The sequence below is a fragment of the Heterodontus francisci genome, unplaced genomic scaffold (assembly GCF_036365525.1).
Source record: "Heterodontus francisci isolate sHetFra1 unplaced genomic scaffold, sHetFra1.hap1 HAP1_SCAFFOLD_940, whole genome shotgun sequence".
Lineage (NCBI taxonomy): Eukaryota > Metazoa > Chordata > Chondrichthyes > Heterodontiformes > Heterodontidae > Heterodontus > Heterodontus francisci.
This window is the reverse complement of record NW_027140924.1, coordinates 216783-242143: the sequence shown is the minus strand read 5'-3', so window position 1 is coordinate 242143 and position 25361 is coordinate 216783.

Here is a 25361-nt window from a genome sequence, read left to right as displayed (position 1 = left end):
TGATGAACAGTATCTCTCAGCCTGCAGTGGTTCTTTTCTTCCTCTGGGAAAATACCTGATTGTTAAGGCTTCCACTAGGATGAGGAGGGTAAGGGGTCAATCAGAAACTTCTATCCCACTGGACATCCATGATTAATTTCATTAGCACAGCGGGCCACAAATTGGAGAGATATTTCAGAACACTTTACCGGTCAGGAACGTTACCTGGCAGCAAGTAGGAGTGAGAAAGAATAGTCAGTGGAGTTATGCCAGTCAGAAATGTGCGTTGAGAAGGGTTATTAAGGCAGGAGAGAGGGGATCAGCCATAGGTGGAAGGGAGGTTAGGAAACATGTCTATTCAGAAAGGGTGCATGAATTTTTGAACTCTTTTCCACAAGCAGCAGTGCAAGTTGTTAGGTCAATTTGTTGCTACTAGAGTATTTAGGGTGTGTTACATCAAACCCAGGTAACAGTCCACTCTCCTCCTCTGGATTTTTTTAAGATCATCGGAGGATATGTATGTATATGAATGCACCTACTGTGGTTAATAAGACTGGTGAGGTACAGGTGCAGATTGCCATGTGGAACTATGATGTCGTGGCCTTAATTGAGACCTGGCTAGAATATGTTTTGGAAAGATAGGAAAGGAAAAATGGGGGGGGGGGCGGGGGGTTGGGGGGCGCGAGATTGATTAAGGATAGCATTGCAGTGCTGAAGAGAAACAATGTCCCAGAGGGGTCGAGGACAGAATCAATTTGGCTAAAGCTAAGGTACAAAAAAGTTATGGTTGCATTGCTTAGTGTTGTCTATAGGCAACCAGCTAGTGGAAAGGACAGGGAGGAACAGGTTTACAAGGAAATTACAGAGAGGTGAAAAATTATAGGGTAGTTATAATGGGGCACTTTAATTATCCAAACAGATTTGGACAATTGCCGTGTAAAGGGCAGTGATGGGCAAGATTTACGAGTGTGTTCAGGAAAAAATTCTACAACAGTACGCTGCTAGTCCAATGAGAAAGGAGGCACTGCTGGACCTCGTTGTTGGGAATGAGGTGAGCCAAGTGGATCAAGTATTAGCAGCAGAGCATTTAGGGGATAGTGATCATTGTATCTTAAAGTTTAGGTTGACTATGTAAAAGAACAAAGAGCAATCCAGAGTAAGAATAATTAACTGGGGGAAGGCTAACTTAAATGGAATAAGAATACAGCTGGGGTGAATAAATTGGAGTCAAAGGCTGGCAGGAAAACTGGTAGATGAACAATATTCAAAGAAGAGCTAGTTTGGGCACAGTCAAGGTGTGTTCCCTCGAAAGAGAAAAATAAGGCAAACAAATCCAGAGCACCAAAGAGGATGACAAAAGAGGCAGAGATTAAGATAAAGAATAAATAGAGTGCTTATGACAGATGCCAGGTAGAAAATACTACTGAGAATCAGTCTGAATACAGAAGGTCCAGAGGGGAAGTGAAAAGGCAAATAAGAGAAGCAGAGAGAGAGAGAGCATGAAAAGAGACTAGCAGCCAGCAGAAAAGGAAATCCCAACGTCTTATATAGGTATATAAATTGTAAAAGGATAGTAAAAGGAGGAGTGGGGCCGATTAGGGACCAGAAAGGGGATTTATACATGGAAGCAGAGGGCATAGCTGAGATATTACATGAGTACTTGGCATCTGTCTTTGCCAAGGAAGAAAATGCAACCGAAGAATAATTGAAAGAGGCGGTAAGGCAGACACTAGAGGGATTTAGAAGTGATCAAGAAGCAGTATTTGTTTGTGTAGAGCTTCAAAAGGACATAGACAAGTTGGTGGAATGGATGGGCAGGCGGCAAATGAAGTTCAATGTAGGGAAATGTGAAGTACTTAAAGTGTATAAAGCACCAGGGTCAGATGAGATACATCCAAGGATACTAAGGAAACGGAGGGTGGAAAACGCAGAGGCACTGGCCATAATTTTTCAGTCTTCCTTAGGTTCAGGAGTAGTGCCAGAGGACTGTCACATTCCAAAAGTTACAATCTTGTTCAAAAAATTGTATAAAGTTAATCCCAGTAACCCCAGGCCATTCAGTTTATCATGTGTGGTGGGAAATCTTCCAGAAAAAAAATAATTCAGAACAAAATCAACAGTCACACTAGCAAATGTGAGTTAATTCAGGAAAAAACAGCTTGTATTTCTTGAGGGAAGGTCATAAATTGTTGGTGTTTTTTGAGGAGTTAACAGAGAGGGTGGGTGAGGGTAATGCAGTTAATGTTATGTACATGGACTTTGAAAAGGTGTTTGGTACAATGCGAGACAACAGACTTCTGATCAAACCTGTCACTCATGGAATACAAGGGACGATAGCAACATGGATAATAGTCGTGCAAAGGGCATTGACGGGCAAGAATTCCTAGAGTGTGTTCAGGAAAAAAATCTACAACTGCACGTTGTTAGTCCAATGAGAAAGGAGGAAACAAAGAGTAGTGATTAACGGATGTTTTTTTTTTCGGGCTGGAGGAAGGTTTTTTAGTGGAGTTCCCCAGGAATCAGTGTTGGGACACTTGCTTTTCCTGATCTGTATTAATGACATAGACCTTGGTATGAAGAAGACAGTCTAAAAGTTTGAAGATGATACGAAACTTGCAAGCATTGTGAACCGTGAGGAGGATAGTGTAGAACTTCCAAGTTGGTGGAATGGGCAAACAGGTGGCAGATGAAGTTCAATGCAGAGAAGTCTTAAGTGATTCTATTCGGTAGGAAGAACATGGGGGAACAATATAGAATGGAGGGTTCAATTCTGAAGGGAATTAAGGAGCAGAGGTCATGGGTGTCGTGTGCATAAGTCATTGAAGGTGGCAGGACAGGTTGAGAGAACTGGTAATACAGTATACAATATCTTGGACTTTATTAACCGCGGCATAACGTACAAGCGCAAGAAAGTTATGTTGAACTTGGACAAGACACTAATTCGGCCTCAGCTAGAGTGTTGCATCCAATTTCAGGGCACCACACTTGAGGAAAGACATGAGGGTATCGGAGAGAGTACAGAAAAGATTCACGAGAATGGTTCCAGCGGTGAGGAATTTCAGTTATGAAGATAGATTGGAGAAGTTAGGACTGTTTCCCTTGGAGAAGACAAGGCTGAGAGGTGATTTGATAGAGGTATTAAAATCATGAGGTGTTTGGACAGAGTAAATAGTGAGAAACTGTGCCAACTTGTGAAAGGATCAATAAAGATAGGGCACAGATTTAAAGTATTTGGTGGAGAAGCAAAAGTAACATGAGGAAAAACATTTTCAAGCAGTGAGTGGGTAAGGTCTGGAATGCGCTGCATGAGAACATGATGGAGGCAGGTTCAATTCAAACTTTGAGAAGGGAATGAGACAGTTATATAAAAAGGAAGAATGTGCAGGGTTATGGGGAGAAGGCAGGGGAAAGGAACTGAGAGTGGTGCTCTGCCAGAGAGCCAGTGCGAGCACGATGGGCCGAATAGCCTCCTTCTGCACTGTAATCATTCTGTGACCTCTGAAGACCAGGACTGTCCTGCAGCCGCCATTCGTTTCCTGACAGCACATTTTCAAGACTGTTAAAAAGAAAAACAAAAGAATAAGTGATGCCAAATGGTAGGATATGTCCAGTTACAATCATCAACGATCATTTTTTCATTTATCTGTAAAGGCACCAACACTGCAGTTGGGATTTTTCATCAATCAACTTCAGAAGATGTCGTTTCTCCATCCTGCTTCAACACATCAGTTTTCCCTGTCTTTATTCAATGGAGTAAGTGGTGGACCACTGGTGTGACGTGCATTGAATAATGAGACTCAGCATTACAAGAGCTGAAACATAGGGAGCAATATGGGTCTGGCCCCAAGCATTTAAACAGAAAATGGCAAAGTGGTGTGGGGGAGAAATGTAAAGTGAGATCACAGCAGAAGGAGGTGCAGAGGAGTAACTTCTTAAATCTTCTTAAATCTGTGCCCCCGGTAACTGACCTCTCTGCTAGGCGAAACAGGTCCTTTCTATCTGCTTCATCCAGACCCATCACAATTTTTACACCTCAATTAAGTAACCCCTCGGCTTCCTCTGTTCAGGAAAACAAACCTAGCTGATGCAGACTTTCCTAATCTCTGCAACTTTCAAACCCAGGCAACATTCTTGTAAATCTCCTTTGTAGTGTCTCCAGAGGAATTATTTCTTTTCTGTGATGTGATGGTCAGAACTGTATGCAAGACTGCAGCTATGGCATAACCAGAGTTTTATACAATTATAACATTACATCCCTGATTTTAACCTCGGATACAATCCAGCCAATAAATGAGAGCATCCCATATGCCTTCTTCACCACTCTATCTACCTGTCCTGGTACCTTCAGGGACCTGTGGACATGCACTCCAAAGCCTCTCACATGTGCTGCCCCTTTCAATAACCTCCCGTCTTTGTTTGTGCCCTTGCTTTTTTGCTCTCCCAAATTCATTACTCTACACTTCTCCGCACTGAATTCCATTTGCCACTTTTCCCCCACTCAACCAAACCATTGATATCATTCTGGAGTGCACTGCTATCAACTTCACTATCAACTACACGGCCGATTTTGATGACATCTGCAACTTTTCCAATCAGATCTCCCACATTTAAGTCCAAATCATTAATATATACCACAAACAGCAAGGGACCCAGCACTGGACCCTGTGGAACACCACTGGAAACCACTGTCCATTCACAAACATATCCATCGACCACGACCCTTTCTTTCCTGTCACTGAGCCATTCCGCTGTATCCCATGGGCTTTCATTTTTCTGACTAGTCTTCCATGTGGGGCCTTGTCAAATGCCTTATTAAAATCCATGTAGACCACATCCACTGCATTACCTTCATGAATCGTTCTTGTTACTTCGTCAAAAAATTCAATCAGGTCAGTAAGACACGACCTTCCCTTAACGAATCTATGCTGACTATCCATGATATCTGTGCCTTTCTAAGTGGCAGTTTATCGCATGTTTTATAATTGATTCCAATAAATTACCTCCCACTGAGATCAGACTAACCAGCCTATAATCTTTTGGCCTATCCCTCATACCCTTTTTAACCAATGGTACAATGCTCGCAGACCTCCAATCCTCTGGCACCTCACCTATATCTAGTGAGGATTTTAAGATTATCCGTTATTCTCTGCCTTCCTCTAAGAACCTCGGATACAATCCATCCGGCCCTGGTGATCAACTTTCAAGGATCTCAGACCCTCTAGTACTTCCACTCTCATTCTGCTTCTCGTATCTAATATTTCACACTCCTCCTCTTTTACTACAATGTTTGCTTCATCCCACTTCTTTGTGAAGATACAGCCAAAGAGCTCATTAAGAACCCTGCTCACATCTTCTGCGCGCACGCATAAGTTCCCTTGTACATCTCTGAGAGGCTCTACTCTTTCCTGAGTTAGCCTCTTGCACTTCATGCAGCGATAAAACACCTTTAGGTTTTCCTTGATTATACCTGCCAATAATATTTCATGCCCTTGCTTTGCTTTCCTAATTTCCTCTTTTACTTCACCCCTGCACTTTCTATTGTCCTGTAGCCTTTCTACAGTATTACGTTTTTGTGACAGCCATAAGCTTTCTTTTTCTGCTAAATCTTATCCTATATGCTTCTGGATACCCAGAGGGCTCTAGAGTTGGCCGAACCTCCATTTATCTTGGTTGGGACATGTCTACACTGAGCCGATAGAATCTCACTTTTGAATGCCTCCTACTGGTTTGCCACTGATTTTCCTTCAAGTAGCTGCATCCAGTCCACTTTCGCCAGAGCATCTCTCAGCTTCGTAAAATTTGCCTTCACCAAATTTAGAACGTTGACTTTTTTTAAATCTTTGTCATTTCCCATGCTTATGCAAAAACTAATTGTATTATGGTCACTATCTCCAAAATGGTCACCCATTGCTACTTCATCCACTTGTCCAGCTTCGTTACCGCAGACTAAATCTAGAATTGTGCCACCTCTAGTTGGACTTGTCACGTGCTGTTTAAAAGATTTCTCTTGAATGCAGTTTAAGAATTGTGTGCCCTCTGTGCCTATCACATAGTTTATATCCCAGTCGATATTAGGGTAGTTGAAATCCCCAACTATTATTGCCTTATTGTTTCTTCACTCAAAAATCTGCGTACTAATGTGTTCTTCTATCTCTCTCCCTCTATTTGGGTGTCACGAGTACACACCCAGTAGTGTGGCTTCCCTTTTGTATTTCTGCGCTCAACCCATATGGCCTTATTGGACGATTCGTTTAGCATATTATCTCTCCTCACAGCTGTTATTAATTCCTTAACCATTCATGCTACAACACTTCTAACTTTCCTTCCAAACCACATCCCTTTCATTCACTGTCACTGGGTTAAAATCCTGGAGTTCCCTTCCTAACAGCACTGTGAACATACCTTCGCAAATGGACAGCAGTTGTTCAAAAAGGTTGCTTACCACCACCTTCTCATGGACAATTTAAATGGACAACAAAAGCTGGGGTTTCCAGCCATGCCCATATCCCGTGAATGAATAAATAACGTATCGCCAATTTATAATAGTAGGGTCTGGTTAGTGTTGTGCTGAAAGCTCAGCATCCTTTGATGCTGATTTATAGTGATTAGTTAATTGCCAGGACAACCTTCGCTACTGCGAAGTAACTCTACCCATTAGTGTTTTGCTTCTCAATTGCTCAAAAAATCTTTTTATATTTGTTAATGCTTATTAAGCTCCTGTGTGCCCAGCTTTAACTTTCAGCTCTGAGTTGTGACCACTTAATTTGTTTAGTGCATGATATAGGGTTTGGATTATTCCTTCTCATTTGTGAGACATTCTCTCACTCAGAATCTTGGGGATAACTTAATCAATGGTGAATAAGTTTCATTCTTTTTGATCCGAATTGAGTTAAATGCAACAGAGACCGTGCACTGAGTCAAACATTATTCATCCCTCCACCTACACTGGGAGGTAACCATCCAACCCAACCGCCCCCCACCAATCCCAGACAATTCCTTACTCAGGAGTTAAAGGAGGGAATGTAGGATGTGTCTGATGTTTCAGCTGTTCTCTTTCAGGATACCAAAACTCAGCTTTCTTACAACAGGATCTCCACAACTGAGGATAATACTTGGATTCACAGCACAGGATATACAGGATAGACCATGCACCTGTTGCACTGTGTGGGCTTGGCAAAAATGCACGATGAGAATTCCATTATTTGAACTTCATTCAAGTGCAGCAAACTGAATTGTCAGGGTTTTTTTGATGTATTAAAGTAGGGACAGGTGCCACGGACGATCCCATTACAAACTGTCAGGATAAATATGCAAATTTCTGCAAAAACGTTAAGTATTAGAATTCTCATTCTCTCTTCTACACTGAAGTATATGACGTGTCAGGAGCATTCCATTTCTAATTTCACATTTTGTAGATCATTATGATTAAACTCCGTGTCCCAGTGATGAATTTTTAAACAAAAAACAAAACTTTGGCCATCGCCTCATCATTATAAAACCGACATTTATCCGAAAAAATCCTATGTTTTAAAGCTATAAAGCGTAATTTCGTATAATTTATTAAAAACTGGAACTGTGAAGTCTTGTAATCTCTGCCAACTATGGAGTGGGAAATCTGGCACTGCACAGAGAGGTGATTATATATTGAAAGCAGGTTATGGGCAAATGGCAACCGGTGAGGCAAGGGTGGCTATTGCAGCTCTGGCATATTCTTGTTAACAAATTATTAAATATGTTTGGTTTAATAGAGGGCATCTTAGAATGAATGAAAATTATGCCACATCGGTAACACTGTAAAAGCATTGATATATTTTGTGTGGGATTTGGTCATTTAATGCAGTCTAACTGTGCTGGGTTTTTGGATTGCAGCTCTCTCCTCCTCCTTCCACAAATACTTAAATTCCTTTCTTCAAATACACATCTGTTTTCCCCTTAATCTTTTCTCTAAAGCAAACAATTCCATGCTCCAACAACCTTTACATAAAGACGTTTCTGCTAACCTCTCTGCTCATTCCCTTTGTGACCATGTTAAGTTGATCATTTTTACCACTGACTAACCAACTAGGCAGAATAATCTCCCTCACTTCATTTCGCCGAAATTGTGCACAATATTTAGTTTTAGTTTAGAGATACAACACTGAAACAGGCCCTTCGGCCCACCGAGTCTGTGCCGACCATCAGCCACCCATTTATACTAATCCTACACTAATCCCAATATTCCTACCTCATCCCCATCTGTCCCTATATTTCCCTACCTCCTACCTATCTTCTTTGGCCTCCTTATCTCGAGAGACAATGGATAAGCGCCTGGAGGTGATCAGTGGTTTGTGAAGCAGCGCCTGGAGTGGCTATAAAGGCCAATTCGAGAGTGACAGGCTCTTCCACAGGTGCTGCAGAGAAATTTGTTTGTCGGGGCTGTTACACAGTTGGCTCTCCCCTTGCACCTCTGTCTTTTTTCCTGCCAACTACTAAGCCCATGGACATTTACTTTCTTAACCAATCTCCCATGCGGGACCTAATCAAAAGCCTTACTGAAGTCCATATAGACCACATCAACTGCACTATCCTCATCCACACCTCTAGTCACCTCCTCGAAAAATTCAATCAAGTTAGTTAGACACGATCTCCCCCTGACAAAGCCATGCTGACTATCCCTGATCAATCCCTACCTCTCCAAGTGGAGATTAATCCTGTCTCTCAGAACTTTTTCCAATAATTTCCCTTCCACTGATGTTATCCATGCTATTCACCTCGACTACTCTATATGGTCACACAAGTTCCACATCCTAACCGGTCTGTGGGTAAAGAAGTGCTTCCTGAATTCTTTATTCAATTTATTGGTGGTTCATATTGATTGGGTTTGGTCATGGTGTTCTCCATGATGAAATGGCTTAATAACACTCGTCATCCAGCTTCACACTTAAACAACGGGCATGCCACCAAAGTACAGAGGGCTGCTGGAACACATGGAGAAACAACCCAGCATGTCAAACATCTTCGGGAGAAATGGGAAAAACATCAAATTATAGACCACAAAATAAATATAAATGTACATTGAAATTTTGATACTATAAAGAAACTCTCAGATTTGAAGATCTGGGGGGGAAACATCACAAACAATTCAAGTGCAATTCAAACTTCAGATCAACAATGAGCAACTCACCAAGCTGCTGTGCACATAGAGAGAGACCAATTGAAGTGGTCACAAACCCTGGCAAATCGTTTATGCCTTTCATTAAAATGTCTGTCGTCAGCATAAAGAATCATGCTAAAATGAATTTTGGAAAAAGTACTGAAAAGTTTGGTTAACAAAATAGGCTGAAACTCATTTGCACCTCATGATAAATAACCAGGATCAGTGTCATCACTAGATTTAGTTCAACACTAAATTTTCATGCTGCGCCCTTTCAACTATGAAAAACACACAATTATAAATCTTGAGCCACCCAAAGAGAGTATTCTGGGTATTGTAAAACCAGGGTGAGCTACTGTTGGGTTCTAGTGCTGGGAACAATTTGAGATGATAAATGTGATGCATTTGACGAGCACAACACTAAACTTATTCTAATCTGATTTTCCCAATGGGCTGTTAGACTCAGTGTATTAAATAAGTCAGGTTTATTCGCAAAACACCAGTGACTGCATCAAAATGTAATTTACTGGCCATGATAAACAAGTACAGATTCTTTCTTTAATGGGAACACCAAAGGCTCATTTGGATTTAAATTATGTAGTAGCTGATTTAAACCCTGTCTTAAATTTTCTCTTAGTTTTATCTTCTCCAGAGAATATCGATGCAATGTCCTGTTTTTCATCACATGTACGGTTCTGTTCCCTGGCACCATACTGGTGCATCTACGCTATATGCTCTCTGCTGGAAAAGCAATAGTGGTAAAGGATTCTATAGTTAGTGGAACAGATAGGTGTTTCTGTGGTCACAGATGTGTTTCCAGGATGGTATGTTTCCTCCCTGGTGCAAGGGTCATGGAAATCACTGAGCAGCTACAAGGCATTCTGGAGGGCGAGGGTGCACAGACAGAGGTTGTGGTCCATATTGGTACCAATGATATAGGAAGAAAGAGAGATGAGGTCCTGCAAGCTGAGTACAGGGAGTTCATAAAGAGATTAGCAAACAGGACTTCAAGGGTCGTCATCTCGTGAGCCGGTGGCATAGGACAACACAATATAATTGCTATAACGGGAACTTGGCTTAAAGTGGGGGCAAGAATGGCAGCTCAACATCCATGGATATAGAGCTTTCAGGCGGGATAGAGAAAAGAATAAAAAAAGGAGATGGTGTAACATTATTGGTTAAAGAATCAATAACAGCTGTGAGGAGGGATGATATGCCAAATGAATCATCAAATGAGGTCAAATGCGTGGAAATCAGAAATAAAAGGGGCAGCCACAGTACTGGGAGTGTGCTGTAGACGCCCAAATAGTGAGAGTAAGATAGAGGAGCAAATATATAGGCAAATGTTTGAGTGCAAAACCATACAGCAATAATAGTTGGGGATTTCAGTTATCCGAATATCAACTGGGCTATAAACAGTGTGAAGGGCACAGAGGGCACAAAATTCTTGAACTGCATTCAAAGGAACTTTTTTAGCTAGCACATAACAAGCCCAAATGGAAGCGGGCACAATTCTAGATTTAGTCTTCGGTAATGAAGCTGAGCAAGTAGCTGAAGTGTCAGCAGGTGATCATTTTGGAGTTAGCGATGATAACACAGTTAGTTTTAGCATAATCATGGAAAAGGACAAAGATAAGACAGGAATGAAACGTTCTAAATGGGGGAAGGCAAATTTTATCAAACTGGGAGTCGATCTGGCAAAACTGGACTGGATACAGCTACTAAAGGGAAAATCAATGGCAAGCCATTTGGAGGCATTCAAAAGTGAGATTCTACAGGCACAGTGCAAGCATGTCCCACAAAGATAAAGGGTGGTACGGCCAAACCTCGAGCCGCCTGGTTATCAACAGGCTTATACGGTAAGTTGAAGCACTAAAATACTTTCTTTGACGATCGCAGAAAAACTTAATACTTTAGAAAGTGTAGAGGAGTATAGAAAGTGCAGGGGTGAAGTAAAAAAGGAAACTAGAAAAGCAAAGCGAGGACATGAAAAACTATTGGCAGGTAAAATCAAGGAAAACCTAAAGATGTATTATCATCTTAAGAGCAAGAGGATAACTAAGGAAACAATAGGGCCTATTAGAGATGTACAAGGGAAGTTACATGTAGATGCAGATGATATGGGCAGGGTTTGTAATGGGTTTTCTGACTCGTGTCTTCACAAATCAGAGGGATGATGCAGACATTGCAGTAAAAGAGGAGTGTGAAATATTTGATGCAATGAGCATAATGAGAGAGGAAGTACTAGAGGGTCTGGCATCCGTGAAAGGAGATAAATTACCAGGGCCAGACGGATTACATCACTGCTTGTTTAAGGAAGCCAGGGAGGAAATTGCGGATGCACTGAGGATCATCTTCAAATCCTCACTAGATACGGGCGAGGTGCCAGAGGAGTGGAGGTCTGTGGACATTGTACCATTGTTGAAAAAGGGTGCAAGTGACAGGCCAAATAATTATAGGCCAATCAGTCAAACCTCGGTGGTGGGTAAATGATTGGAATCAATTCTGAGGGACAGGATAAACTGTCACTGAGAAATGCACGGACTGATCAAGAACAGTCGGCATGGATTTGTTAGGGGAAGGTCATGTCTTACTTCCTTAATTGAATTCTTTGAGGAAGTAACAAGGAGGATTAATGAAGGTAGTTCAGTAGATTTCAGTCAGGCATTTGATAAGGTGCCACATGGCAGACTGGTTAGTAAAATGAAAGGCCATGAGATACAAGGGGAATGTGGCCTGTTGGATCCAAAATTGACTCAGTGACAAAACAAAGGGTAGTAGTGGACGGATGTTTTTGTGAATGGAATGTTGTTTCCAGTTGTGTTCAACTGGGCTCAGTGTTGGCTCCCTTTCTATTTGTGGTACATATTAATGATTTGGACTTAAACTTGGGAAGCATAATTGGGAAATCTGCAGATGCAGCAAAAATTAGTCGTGTAGTTGATAGTGAAGAGGATGGCTGTAGACTCCAGAATGATATCAATGGTTTAGTTGAATGGGCTGATATCAATGGTTTAGTTGAATGGGCTGAAACGTGGCAAATGGAATTCAATCCAGAGAAGCTCAGGTCTAATTAGATAGACATACACAAGAATACAATCAGACACTGAGGGTACAAGGTCAAAAGCACAGAGAGAGAGAGATAGATTCATGCACAGAGATAAAGATTCATCTAAGGTTTACAGGAGTTAGGCACAAAGCAATACAGCATTAGTCAGATCGAAAACAGAATGGGACCCATAGGCATCAAGCGTCAGACAGACTGTAACAGAGAGACAGATGCACCAGTACACTTAATTCATGCAGGGATACAGTGTCAGACACACTGGGATACACACCCAGACTCATAGGGTGAAAACCTCAGACACATAGCACTGAATAAGTCAGACACACCGAGATACAGTTTCATTGACACATTGACACACAATCAGACACACGACGATTCATAGTCAGCTATACTGGGATACCGAGTCACGTGGAAAGGTATGCAGTGTCAGACACACAAATATAAAAAGTCAGACATGAAGGGGCAGAGACAGACACACTCGAACACAGAATACGACACGTGGATACAGAACACAACACATAGAGAACCAGGATCAGGCTCACACAAGGGTACAGACAGAGAGAAAAAAGATGGGACACAGGGTCAGATGCACAAGAATATATAACAGACACGGGAATATGGAGTCATAAATACAGTGTCTCAGAGTCAGAGGCACAGGGAAACAGAGCCACTCAAAATAGAGTCAGACACACAGGAATATTGAGCCGAACATGCAAAGATAGAAGTTCAGAAAGAGTGGATTTACAGAGTCAGAGACACTTAGATACAGAATCAGGCACACTGGAATACAGCGTCACAGACATGGAGATTAAATGATCACGGAGACTCAGAGCCATACAAATGCAGAATCACAGAGATAGAGGGTCAGACACATATATGGACTGCAGCGGTTCAAGAAGGCAGCACACCACCACCTTCTCAAGGGCAATCAGGATGGGCAATAAATGCTGGCATAGCCAGTGACGCCCACATCCCATGAATGAATAAAAAAACATAGAGGTACAGGGTCATATGCAGAGCGAAACAGGGTTATACACACAGAGATAAAGAGCTATAGAGATACAGAATCAGATACACACTGATACAGGGTTATACCTGAGAGATTCAGAGTCAGACACATAGAGATACATAATTATAAACAGAGAGGTACAGAGTCGTACACATAGCATTACAGGGTGAGACACAGAGACACAGAGTCAGACGCACAGAGATACAGTCACAGAACTACAGTCATAGAGATACAGAATCAAATACACACAGATGTACAGAGTTACAGAGATACCAGCTGAAATGCACAGAGATACAGGGTCAAACGCACACAGAGGTACAAAATTACAGAGATACCGGCTGAAACGCACAGCGATACGGGGTCACAGAGTTACAGGGTCAAACACACAAAGAGGGACAGAGTCACAGAGATACCGGCAAAGATGCACAGAGATACAGGGTCACAGAGATATAGGATCAAACGCACATTGGTACAGCGTCATAGAGATACAGGTTGAGACGCATAGAGATACAGAGCCAGAGAGATACAGAGTCTGATACACAGCAATACAGAGTCGGGGGAGACGGTGGTGTCATGGAAATGTCACTAAGTCTGTGCTTTGGTGGCCTAGGCTAATGCTGTGGGGAGGCGGGTTCAAATCCAACTATGGCAGCGGGTGGAACAAAAATTGAATTAATTAATTAAATCTTAAATGATGTCATGAAATTATCATCAGTTGTTGCAAAACCCCATCTGGGTCACTGATCTCCTTTAGGGAAGGAAACCTGATGTCCTTACCTGGTCTGTGCTACATGTGACTCCAGGCCTACAGCAATGTGGCTGACTCTTAACTCCCCTTTGATAAGGCCAAACAAGCCACTCCCTTGTTATGGATGGGAAGCAAATGCTGGCCTTGCTAATGATGCCCACATCCCATGAAAGATTTTTTAAAAACACTGAGATACAGAGTTGTATTGATACAAAGACAAGAAATAATACGACACAGTCTGAGGTACTCGAATAGAGAGTCAAACTCATTTAAATACAGAGACAAATGCACTGATAGACTGTTTCAGGCTCACGGGTATACAGAATCAGGTGCAGTGAGCAAATTTTTAAAGATAAATGCATTAAAAATTTATCTTGCTAATAAAAACAAAAACAAATATGCATGTTTGTGAAGAAGCTTTAAATGAGAAGAATAATTTATTGACTTCCTTTCTCCACACTATATAGAAAACTGATTCACTGATATACTTGGCATTATTTTTGCTTACATAAGTAGTTAATTGCTGTCCATGCACCGAACGAAGCAATGCAGAGTATTCTGGATAAATGTCCATCTTTCAGGAGAAACCTTGATTTCACTCCCCCCACCACCCCTCTCACTGCACTGTGTGTGTATGTGCCTCGTTCTCTCTCCTCCCCCGCAACCACACCCCCCCCACCCCCAATCCCCCCCTCCCATCTCCTCAAGGACTAGGGGACACAGATTGAAAGCTTTCTGAAAAAGATGCAGGGGGAATATGAGGAATCACTTTTTTACACAGCGGGTGGTAATGACCTGGAACCTGCTACCCACAAGGGTGGCGGAAGTGGAGACAATCATTGACACCAAGAGTAGGTTGGATGGCTACCTGAATCAGATAGACTTGCAGGGCTACGGGGATCGAGCCAGGGAGTGGGACTGACAGCAGAGCTCTGTAGAGAGCCTGCATGTGCTCTATGGACAGAAGGGGGCCTCCTTCTGTGTCGTACATAAATGACTCTTTGAATCTCTCTCCCCTCCCCCCTCTCTCTCTCTCTGTCTCCCTCTTCCCCTTTCTCTGTCTCCTTCTCCCCATCTGTCTGTCCCTCTCCACCCGCCCTCTTTCTGTATCTTTTCCAACTCTCTCTCTCTTCACTCCTGTGTCTCCAATGCTCCCTGCTGCCGGTCAGTGTTCCCCACTCCGCGTTTCTGACTCCCCACTTTGTGTTGCTTGCTCAGTGTTGCCCACTCGCCACTCAATGTTCTCCACTCCCTCTACCCCTCGGTTCCCCTGTATCACTGTTCCCCCTTTCACTCTCTCCCTCACCCTTCTCTCACCTTTTTGCTCTCTCTCTCTTTCTTTGTTCCCCTTTCTCTCTCTCTCTCTCTCTCTCCCTGTCTCTCTGCCCTCTCTCTGTCCATCATCTTTCTCTCTCTGACCTTCCTCTGTCTCTCTGATCTCTCTCTCTGCCCTCCTCTCTCTCTTCCCCTCTTTCTCTCTGTCCTCCTCTCTCCACCTATCTCTGTTCCCCCTCTCACCTTCTCTCTGTTCACCCTCTCTGTCTCTCTTCTCCCTCTCAGTTGCAGAGAGTGGAATGCTCAGTGGGTGGTTATAAAAACATCGAGCTGTCAGTTTTATTGGTGTCAGCTGCTGATATTAGGAACAGTCGTTTCCCAACAGACTCGAGGTTTTCCAGCGGGTTCTGACTTCTGTGAAACTGATAGCGTGAGGTTCTGAAAAGTCCGCTCTGGAAGAAGAAGTCAACAGGAAATGTTTCATCTCCACTCCCAGTGAGGACAAGGAACAGGCCCAGGAACTGTTTAGTGCCATGTACTGGATGGAAACCTTCGCCAGGTCCAATTTTGACCCGTGTGTCGTATGTGGATAACCCTGGGATAGAGCGTGAGATATTCAGGAATGTAGAATCCAAGCCACAGGGATAAAGAGTCAGACATACTGAGATACTGTGCGATTGACACAAGAATACACAGTTAGACAAACCACATTACAGAGTCAGATAGATTGGGATGCTGAGCCACATAGACAGGGAAACAGTGTAAAACATACTAATATAAAGAATTAGATATGAAGGGGATCGAGTCAGACACACTGGAATGCAGAATCAATCATGGATTCAGTCAGAGGTGCAGAGTCAGAAACACCAGTCCACAGAATCAGAAATTCAGAGAAATAGAGACAGAAAAACAAGAATACAATTATAAACAGAGTGCATAAAGTCATACACAGAGATGCAGAGCCGTAACTACAGAGATACAGAGTCATACACACAGGGATGCAGAGTCAGAGGCACTCAGATACAGAGTGAGGCACACTGGAGCATAGAGGCAGATCCACCTGTACATGTATTCAGCCACAATGGGATACAGTGTCAGACAGACTGAGCAGCAGACTCAGACAAACACAGGTCTAGTGCCAGATATACTGAGATACCGTGTTATTGACACGTGGATGCAGAGTCAGACACAGCACCATGCAGAGTCAGATAAACTAGAATAGCGAGTCATGTGGACTGGTAAGCAGTGTCAGACACACAAATATAAGGACCCAGACACCAAGCGACAGTGTCAAATGCACTAAGAAACAGAGTCAGACACATAGAGGTACAGTCAGATGCACAACATACAGAGTCAAAAACTCATCAATGTAGAGTCTGGAATCTAGAGTCAGAAAAATAGAGGTATAGAGTCAGACACACCATGATACATAGCCAGATACAGAGATTTGCAGACTCAGTCACACAGAGACACAGAAACTAGCAAAAGTATGGAAGAGACAAACAGAGATACAGAGTCATATACAAGTGTACATACTTATACACGTGGACATCTAGTCAGACATACAGGATTAGAAACGCATGTACAGGGTCAGAAAAACGGGACACAAGGTCAGACACAGGGATACAGATTCAGGCACACACGGGCACATAGTCAGATGCACTGGAATACAGAGTGAGAAAACTTGGATACAGAGTCAGGAAATATATTGAGTTATAGTTGAGTTTGTCCCAAATAAATAGGTTCATGCGGACCCTGGGATAGAATTTGAAATTGTACAAGGCCAGGTCTGAGTTCGATGTCAGGTGATGGTTCATCTCCCAGAGAATATTGGACCTTTGCACAAGGCTGCTCTCTTATGTGGTGGATTGTAATTCACTGAATTCTCTCAAGTGAGAGTTGGACCGGTTTCTGGTTGAGACAGATATCACCTCCTACAAAAGGATCGGGATCCGCCAGAGAACTTGGGATAACACGTGGAAGGTAGGGGGCGGGGCGGAGCGGGGGGTGGGGTGGGGTGGGGGCGCTGCTAGCAGTATTTTAATCCTGTCCCATTTCAACATTTATTTGTTGAAATATTTTTTTGTCTTTGCCCTTCAGAAAGATAGCGGTGTCTGAGGGGCAACGATGCTGGCCATGGCTGCCATTGTTGACGAGGAGGATTTGGGAAGTCACAAGGGTGAACAGAATGTATCTGTCTATCCAATAGCGCCATCGGAAGCTTGTGGCCATCAAGCAGCAGCCATCAGATTGCTTTGATTAAAGTAGATATTAAACAAAATATTTTAGTTTTCTTACAGGTAATTTCTTCCTTATCTTCCCTCATTCGAGTGCCAATCACACATTGCAAAAGCAGACAGGGAGTTTTGACAAACTATGCAGCCAAGGAAGTCTGCAGAACTCGGCCAGGTCCTGGAACTCCCTCAGTAACCAACAACTGAAGGAGTGCCAGAAGGAACAGCAGCTGGTTTACAAGAGAACACCATCTCCTCAAGGGGCAAGTAAGGATGGTCAATTATTGCCGACATAGCAAGGAATGCCCACATCCCGCGAATCAAACGATACAGTGAAAAAAATGCTTCCACAGACGAATATTATTTATTTCATGTTTTTCACAGACCCTGATGAGTGGAGAATTATTCTGCAGTATGTAATCAAGGCCTGTGAGTCTGTACATATGGTTATGGAATGGGCTCATGCATGGTCTAAATCTCAGTGCCACTCAGTGTTTGCTGGTGGGTGAATATTGCCCATCGCCTCCTTTGCCTCAGCTCATCTGCTGCTGAAATCCTCATCTCTGCCTTTTCTATCTCCAAAATTGTCAAATCCAACTTTCTCATGACTGGCCCCCCATTTTCCCACTTTCTGCTTCCCCCATGTCCTACCTCGCAGCAAGTAATCTTCACCCATCTCCCCGCGCTCACTTATCGACATTCACACCTGGTCCAACAACATCTCAATTTTAAAATGTCCATCCTAGTTTTCAAATCCCTCCGAGGCTTCGCCCACCCTACCCCATCTCCCCATGTTTTTAACCTCCTCAAGCCCAACAACCCATTCGATCTCGAAAACAGGCTCCAGTCGATGCAGTTGTCCCTTTCTGTGTGACCTCCCCAAGTCCCAACATTTCGCCCTATTTCTGTAACCTCCTCCAACTCATCCAATGTACATTTTTTCTGTAACATCCTCCAGCCCCTACCACCCTGCCTATCTTTTAAATCTTGGCGTTCAACCATCTGAGCTCCAGGACATCACTGCAGGAGTTCCTCAAGGTAGTGTCCCAGGCCCAACCATCTTCAGCTGCTTCATCAATGATCTTCCTTCAATCATAAGCTCAGAAGTGGGGATGTTCACTGATGATTGCACAATGTTCAACACCTTTTGCGACTCCTTAGATACTGAAACAGTCCATGTAGAAATGCAGCAAGACCTGGACTATATCTAGGCTTGGACTGATAAGTGGCATGTAACATCCGTGCCACACAAGTGACAGGAAATTACCATCTCCAACAAGAGAGAATCTAACTATCTCCCCTTGACATTCAATGGCAATAACATTGCGGAATCCCCCACTGTCAACATTGGGGGGGTTACCATTGACTAGAAAGTGAACTGGAGTAGCCATATCAATACGATACTTACAAAAACAGGTCAGAGGCTAGGAATCCTGCGACGATTAACTCACCTCCTGACTCCCCAAAGTCTGTCCACCATCTACAAGGTACAAGTCAGGAGTGTGATGGAATACTCTCCACTTGCCTGGATGGGCGCTGCTGCAACAACATTTAAGAAGCTCGACATCATCTAGGACAAAGTAGCCCACATGATTGGCTAACCCATCCACCAACATTCACTCCCTTCACAACCGACGCACAGTGGCAGCAGTGTGCACCATCTACAACATGCACTGCAGTAACGCACCAAGGCTCCACAGATAGCATCTTCCAAACCCGCGACCTCTGCCACATAGAAGGACAAGGGCAGTAAATGCATGGGAACAACCATCACCTCCAAGTTCCCCTCCAAGCCATACACTATCCTGACTTGGAACTATATCGCCATTCCTTCACTGTTGCTGGGTAGAAATCCCAGAACCCCCTTCCTAACGGTACTGTGGGTGAACCTGAACAATATGGACTGAATCGATTTAAGAAAACAGCTCACCACAACCTTGTCAAGGGCAATTAGGGATGGGCAATAAATTCTGGTCTATCCAGCAATGCCCGCATCCAATGAATGAATTAAAACTCAGAAGAATTAATATGCACCCCTTCATATCATTGATATGTGCCAGTGGCAAACCACTAGCTTTGGGAGTTTATTTGTATTGCAGTTCACGAAGTCTAATATTACTCGTGGCAACCCAATTCTAATGTTAATAGCGGCAACTGTCTAACATTATAGGTGGTCACCATACTCTATCATGATGGGCGGTGACGCGACTCAGACTTAAATGGTGTCGTTCTTGGCACTAACAACTTTGCTGGTGCGTCTGCACTTACATTGCTGAGGGTGAACTTACGCTAACAGTTTTTTGATGGAGATCCTGCTTCTGACATTACTGGTGCTTATTGCGTTACTAAAGTCACTGTCAGCAATTCTACAGAAATAATAAGAATATCGTACCTTCTCTAACACTACTGGTGGTGACGTCAGTCCAACATTATTGGCGGCGATCTTTACACCACCATTATATGTGGTGACAAGTAATCTAGAGTTAAATGCAATGTTTCTTCCTTAGTATAACTGGTAGTGTCCGTCCTCTACTATTACTAGTGGTCATTTTACGCTTACACTATGGATGATAATTTTACTGGTGTCTGTGCCATTACAACTTTACTGTTGGTTACTCTACTGTAACTTTATGGGTAGTGAGACTACCCTTACATTACTGGTGGTGACCCTCCTCTAACAATACTGGTGATAATCAATCTGGAAACATCACTGCTGGTGAACCTACTCTAATATTATTTTGGCGACCCGACTCCAGCATTACTGATGCTGATCCTACTCTAACATTGTTGGTAGTTACGTTATTCTAACATTACTAGTGATTTCACAATGTTATATTGAATGGTGATGAGTAATTCGCATCATTGTTGGGTGATAAAATGGATGCAGTGCTCGGCTGTCTGTCCAATGGAGAAAATGTGGGTCAGAAACTAAACACAGACATAAACACAATAGCAAATTGGAAACAACCATGCTCAACCAGAAGCATTAATTGTAGAGGACGAGGAAGTGAATGCCGTAGGAGTGGAATGTAGGGAGTGGTCAGTGCAGATGACACATCAGGAGGTCTGAAGAATAAGCAGCAGCAGCAGTAGTGCCACCATGCTTTTGGTGGAAAAACCGAATAAGCAGTAGTAATGTTACAGTGCAATTACACGCAGTAATGTTCGAGTCAGTTCACCACCAATAATGTTAGAGTAAGTTCACCACCAGTATTGTTACAATAATGGCACCACCAGTCGTGCTCGTTTAGGATTACTATAATTAATAGTAGTATAGGGATCACAACCAGTACAGTTAGTGTAAGATCACCACCAGTTCTGATGATTGGTCACACAGCCCTGAAACGTGAACGGCTTTTCTCTCCACAGATAATGCCTAACCTGCTGATTATTTCCAGCATTTTCTGTTTTCGTTTCACCATCAGCAATGTTAAAGTACAGTTACATCCAGTAACGTTACAGTTGTGTCAACAACCCTAATGTCCGTGAAAAGTGAGCAACAGTAACGTTAAAATCGGACCAACGCCAGTAGATTAGGCTGGAATAACCACTATTGATGTTGGAGTAGAGTTGTATTCAGTAATGTAACAATAAGGTCAGTACCAGGTATGTTAGCTTATAATCAACACCAGTATTGCGAGAGTAAAATCAATACTGGTAATGTTAGATTCGAATCACTACCAACAATGTTAGCATGAGGTCAATATCAGTCATGTAAGATTATAATCACCACCAGCAACGTTAGAGTGAGGTTAATACCAGTCATGTTGTTTAGAATCACTACCAGCAATATTAGAGTAAGGTCAGTACCGGGAAGGCTAAATGAGAGTCGCTTCACGTATTGCTCACAGTTGGATCAGTACCAGGGATATTGGAATAAGATCAATACCAGAAATGCCAGATTAGAGTCACCACCACTAACGTTGCAGTAGGGTCAATACCAGTGATGTTAAATTGTTAATAACATTGGTAATGTTGGAGAGAGTCGTATGGGGACATGAGAATTATATAAAGATTTCATCGAATGAATGTTAAGCTCCAAGAACATCAGATAGAGTCTGGAAGGGATGTTCCCGTCAAAGCGAACTGCCTCTGGGATTACTTTCCGTTCATTGAATTTAAGGCGGAGTTTCATAGAAAGACCTCTGCTGGTTTCCATTAGTGTCACGGGTGTTTTGAAGAGGAAAATGTCGCCTTGTTTGTTAAGTCAGTGTAACTAACGCTAATTATTTTCTCACGGGGCACGAATTATTCTTTAAAGGGGAAGCGTTAACGGATCAGAAGTGAACTAGATTCGGAATTATAAGGTCGGACAGGATTCAAATATTCTTCCACAAATGGAATAATCTCAACCGTGGAAACATTCTAGTAAATCTCTTCTGTACATTCACCAAAGCCTCCATGCCCTTTCTAAAGTGTGGTCACAGAATTGGACACAATACTCCAGCTGGGGACAAACTATGATTTTATAAAGATTTAGCATCACTTCCTGATCACTTCCCTCGACCTCTCTGCCTCTCTACCTCTCATTCCTGCTTAAATACATTCCTTAAAACTAACCTCTTTAACCTAGATTTTGGTCATCAGCCTTAATCTCTCTTTATGTGGGTTTGGTGTCAGATTTTCTTTTGTAATGCAACCTGCGTCGCATCTTTCGGGCATTTTATTCCTCGCCATCTCCCTCACACCATCTCTCTCTCTCTTTCACCCTCTCACCCTGTCTTTCTCTCTCTCTCCACCTCACCTCCAAGACAAGTATATACTTCCTGAACACCAACGTTTAACAGTTTCTCACCGTTTGAAAAATGTTCTGTGTTTCTATTCTTCCAGCAAAAGGGAAGAACCTAATATTTCTCCACATGATATTCCAGCTGCCACTTTCTTGACCACTCACTTAACCTGTCAATCTTCCCTTGCAGTCTCTTTGTGCCCTCCTCACAGCTTACTGTCAAACCTAACTTTGTATCATCAGCCCATATACACCGAACATAGGCAGTGTTTGAGAGAGGCACTTTTGTGCTGACAAATATTAAGATACAAATGGTTGATATTTTGTGCAGGATATTTCTGTATGTTCATCGGAATTAAAAAACCTAGAGGATGGAATGATTCACTCCCACCTGCTATTGCAAAGCCCATATGTGTCTCAGTTTTGCTGTATTTATTAACGATTTAAGATATTGGGCTAGAATGCCACATACCCAAGTTTGCCAATGACACAAAAATAGGCAGCATTGGAAGCAGTGTAGCTGGAAGCATCAAATTACAAAGAGATATTAATATCTTAAATAAATGGGCAAAACTGTGATGGATAGAGTTCAATGTCAGCAAAAACAGACTAGAACAGATTACTTTATAAATGGTGAAAAAGTAGAAACACCGGAGGTCCAAAGGGAATTGGGGTGGGTCCATGTCCATTTGAGTGCAGTGTAGATTTACAAGAATGATAACTGGACTCCAAGGGTAAAATTACGAGGTGATATTACACAAACTAGAGATTTATTCCCTTGAATTTACGAGGGCCAAGGTTAACTGTTCAAAGTTGTTGAGATGTTAAGGGGAACTGATGGGGTAGTTTGGGAGAAACTATTTCAGCAGCTTGGGAACATAGGAACAGGAGAAGGCCGTTCAGCCCACCGAATCTGCTTCGCCATTCAATACTATCATGGCTGATCATCCACTTCAATTTCTTTTTCCCACACTATCCCCATATCCCTTTATTCATTGGTATTTAGAAATCTGTCAATCTCTGCTTTAAACATACTCAATGACTGAGCTTCTACAGGCTTCTGGGGTAGAGAATTCCAAAGATTAACAACCATCTGAGTAAAGAAATTTCTCCTCATCTCTGTCCTAAGTGGCTTCCCCCTTATTTTGAAATTTTGTCCCCTGGTTCTGGACTCCCCAACCAAAGGAGACATCTTACCCGCATCTACCCTGTCTATCCCTTTAAGTATTTTGTATGTTTCAATAGGATCACCTCTCATTCTTCTAAACTCCAATGAGTGAAGCCCATATGTTCAACCATTCCTCATAAGACAACCCCTTCATCCCAGGAATCAGCCTAGTGAACCTTCTCTGAACTGGTCCCAATACATCCAGCCCTGACTATTTGTCCAGTTTCAAAGATGCCCAACACCTTAATATTTCCCCTTACTCAGTTTATCCCATCCAATATTTCACACTCCTCCTGTTTAACTACAACGTCTGCATCGTTCTCCCTCTTTTATAAAGACAGACACAAAGTATTCCTTAAGAACCATGCCCACATATCCCACGTCCATACACACATTCTCTTTTTGGGCCCTAAAACTCTCTCCTTAGTTATCCTGTTGCTGTTCATGTATTTATGAACCATCTTTGTGTTTTCCTTGATTTTACTTGTCGATACTATTTTCAGGCCCTCTCTTTGCTTTCCTAATTTGCTTTTCAGCTTCACCCTTGCACTTTCTTCACTCCTCTCGGCTTTCTGTGATATTGAGCTCTCGGTATGAGACATAAGATTCCCTTCTGTGCCTTATCCTGCCCGGTTTGAGCCTTGACATCCAAGGGGCTCTAGATTTGGGAGTCTCACTCTGTTTGTCTTTGTGGGAAAATATTTGTTCTCAACCCTCACTAACTCTCACTGCTCTGACACTCATTTTCCTTCAGGTAGCTGTTTCCAATCCACTTTGCTAAAATTCCCCATACCTGGAAGTCTCCTCTGATTCCCCCTGAAGGACCCTCACATCCTTCCTAATGTGTGGTGACCAGAACTGGATGCAATATTCTAGTTGTGGCCTAACCAGAGCTTTGTAAATGTTCAGCATAACTTCCATGCTTTTGTACTCATCACCTCTATTTATGAAGCCTAAGATCCCATTTACTTTGCTGACTACTCTCTCAATATGTCCTGCCACCTTCAAAGATCTATGTCCATGCACCCCCAGGTCCCTCTGTCCCTGCTCACTCCCTAGAAGTGTGCCATTAAGTCTATATTGCCTCTCCCCATCATTTCTGCAAAACATACATCACCTCACATTTGCCTGTATTAAATTCCATCTGCCACTTGTCTGCCCATTCTGATCGCCTATCTATGTCCTGTTGCAGTCCATTGGTATCATCTTCACTGTTTGCATCTCCTCCAAGTTTGGTATCATTGGCAAATATTAAAATTTTCCTCAAACACGAAAACATTCCAAAACACAAGGCTCACGAATTCAACACAAGTTTCCTTTCCTAAGTCTCTCTGGTCTGTTCTGATTTTCTGCTGGGTGGCATCAGCCTAGATTTTGTGTTCTGACCTGAGCCCACAAACGAATAACTCAGAGGCAAGATTATTACCCACGGACCTACAGCTGGGTCCAATGTTCTCAGAAAATTTAGTTGCTGTGCAGGGCTAGTTATTTTTTCATGCGCTGTCCCTTTACATTTTTAAGAATCTTTGAAGACATGTGTTATTTATCACAGAACAGGACCTGCTTGGCACATTCCAGGCTGCTGCACACAGCTTTGCAGGAACAGTGACTGACACCGTCCATCCCAATCTCTTCCTCTTTCTCTCTGGTACTCTCTCCCCAATGCTATCCTTCCCTCTCTCTGTTATTCTCTCTCTATATCTATCCCTGTCTATGTCACTGTTATTCTCTCCATCTGGAAAAAGGAGGAGAAAGAGGGGCATATATAAAACCAGCTTTAGTCTGCATCTTACTCCACACTGTACCTGTCCTGGGAGTGTTTGATAAAACAGACAGGACAGAGATTTTCTCTGTAGATAACTCCAGGCTGTACTTGGCTTGGCAGCATTTGATGGGACAGTTTAGATGGAGCTTTACTCTGTATCCCTGGAATTTCGAAGGGTAATGGGTGAATTGATCAATGTTTGCAATACAATACTGGAAACTGATGGGGTGGATAGAGAGAAATTCTTCTCACTG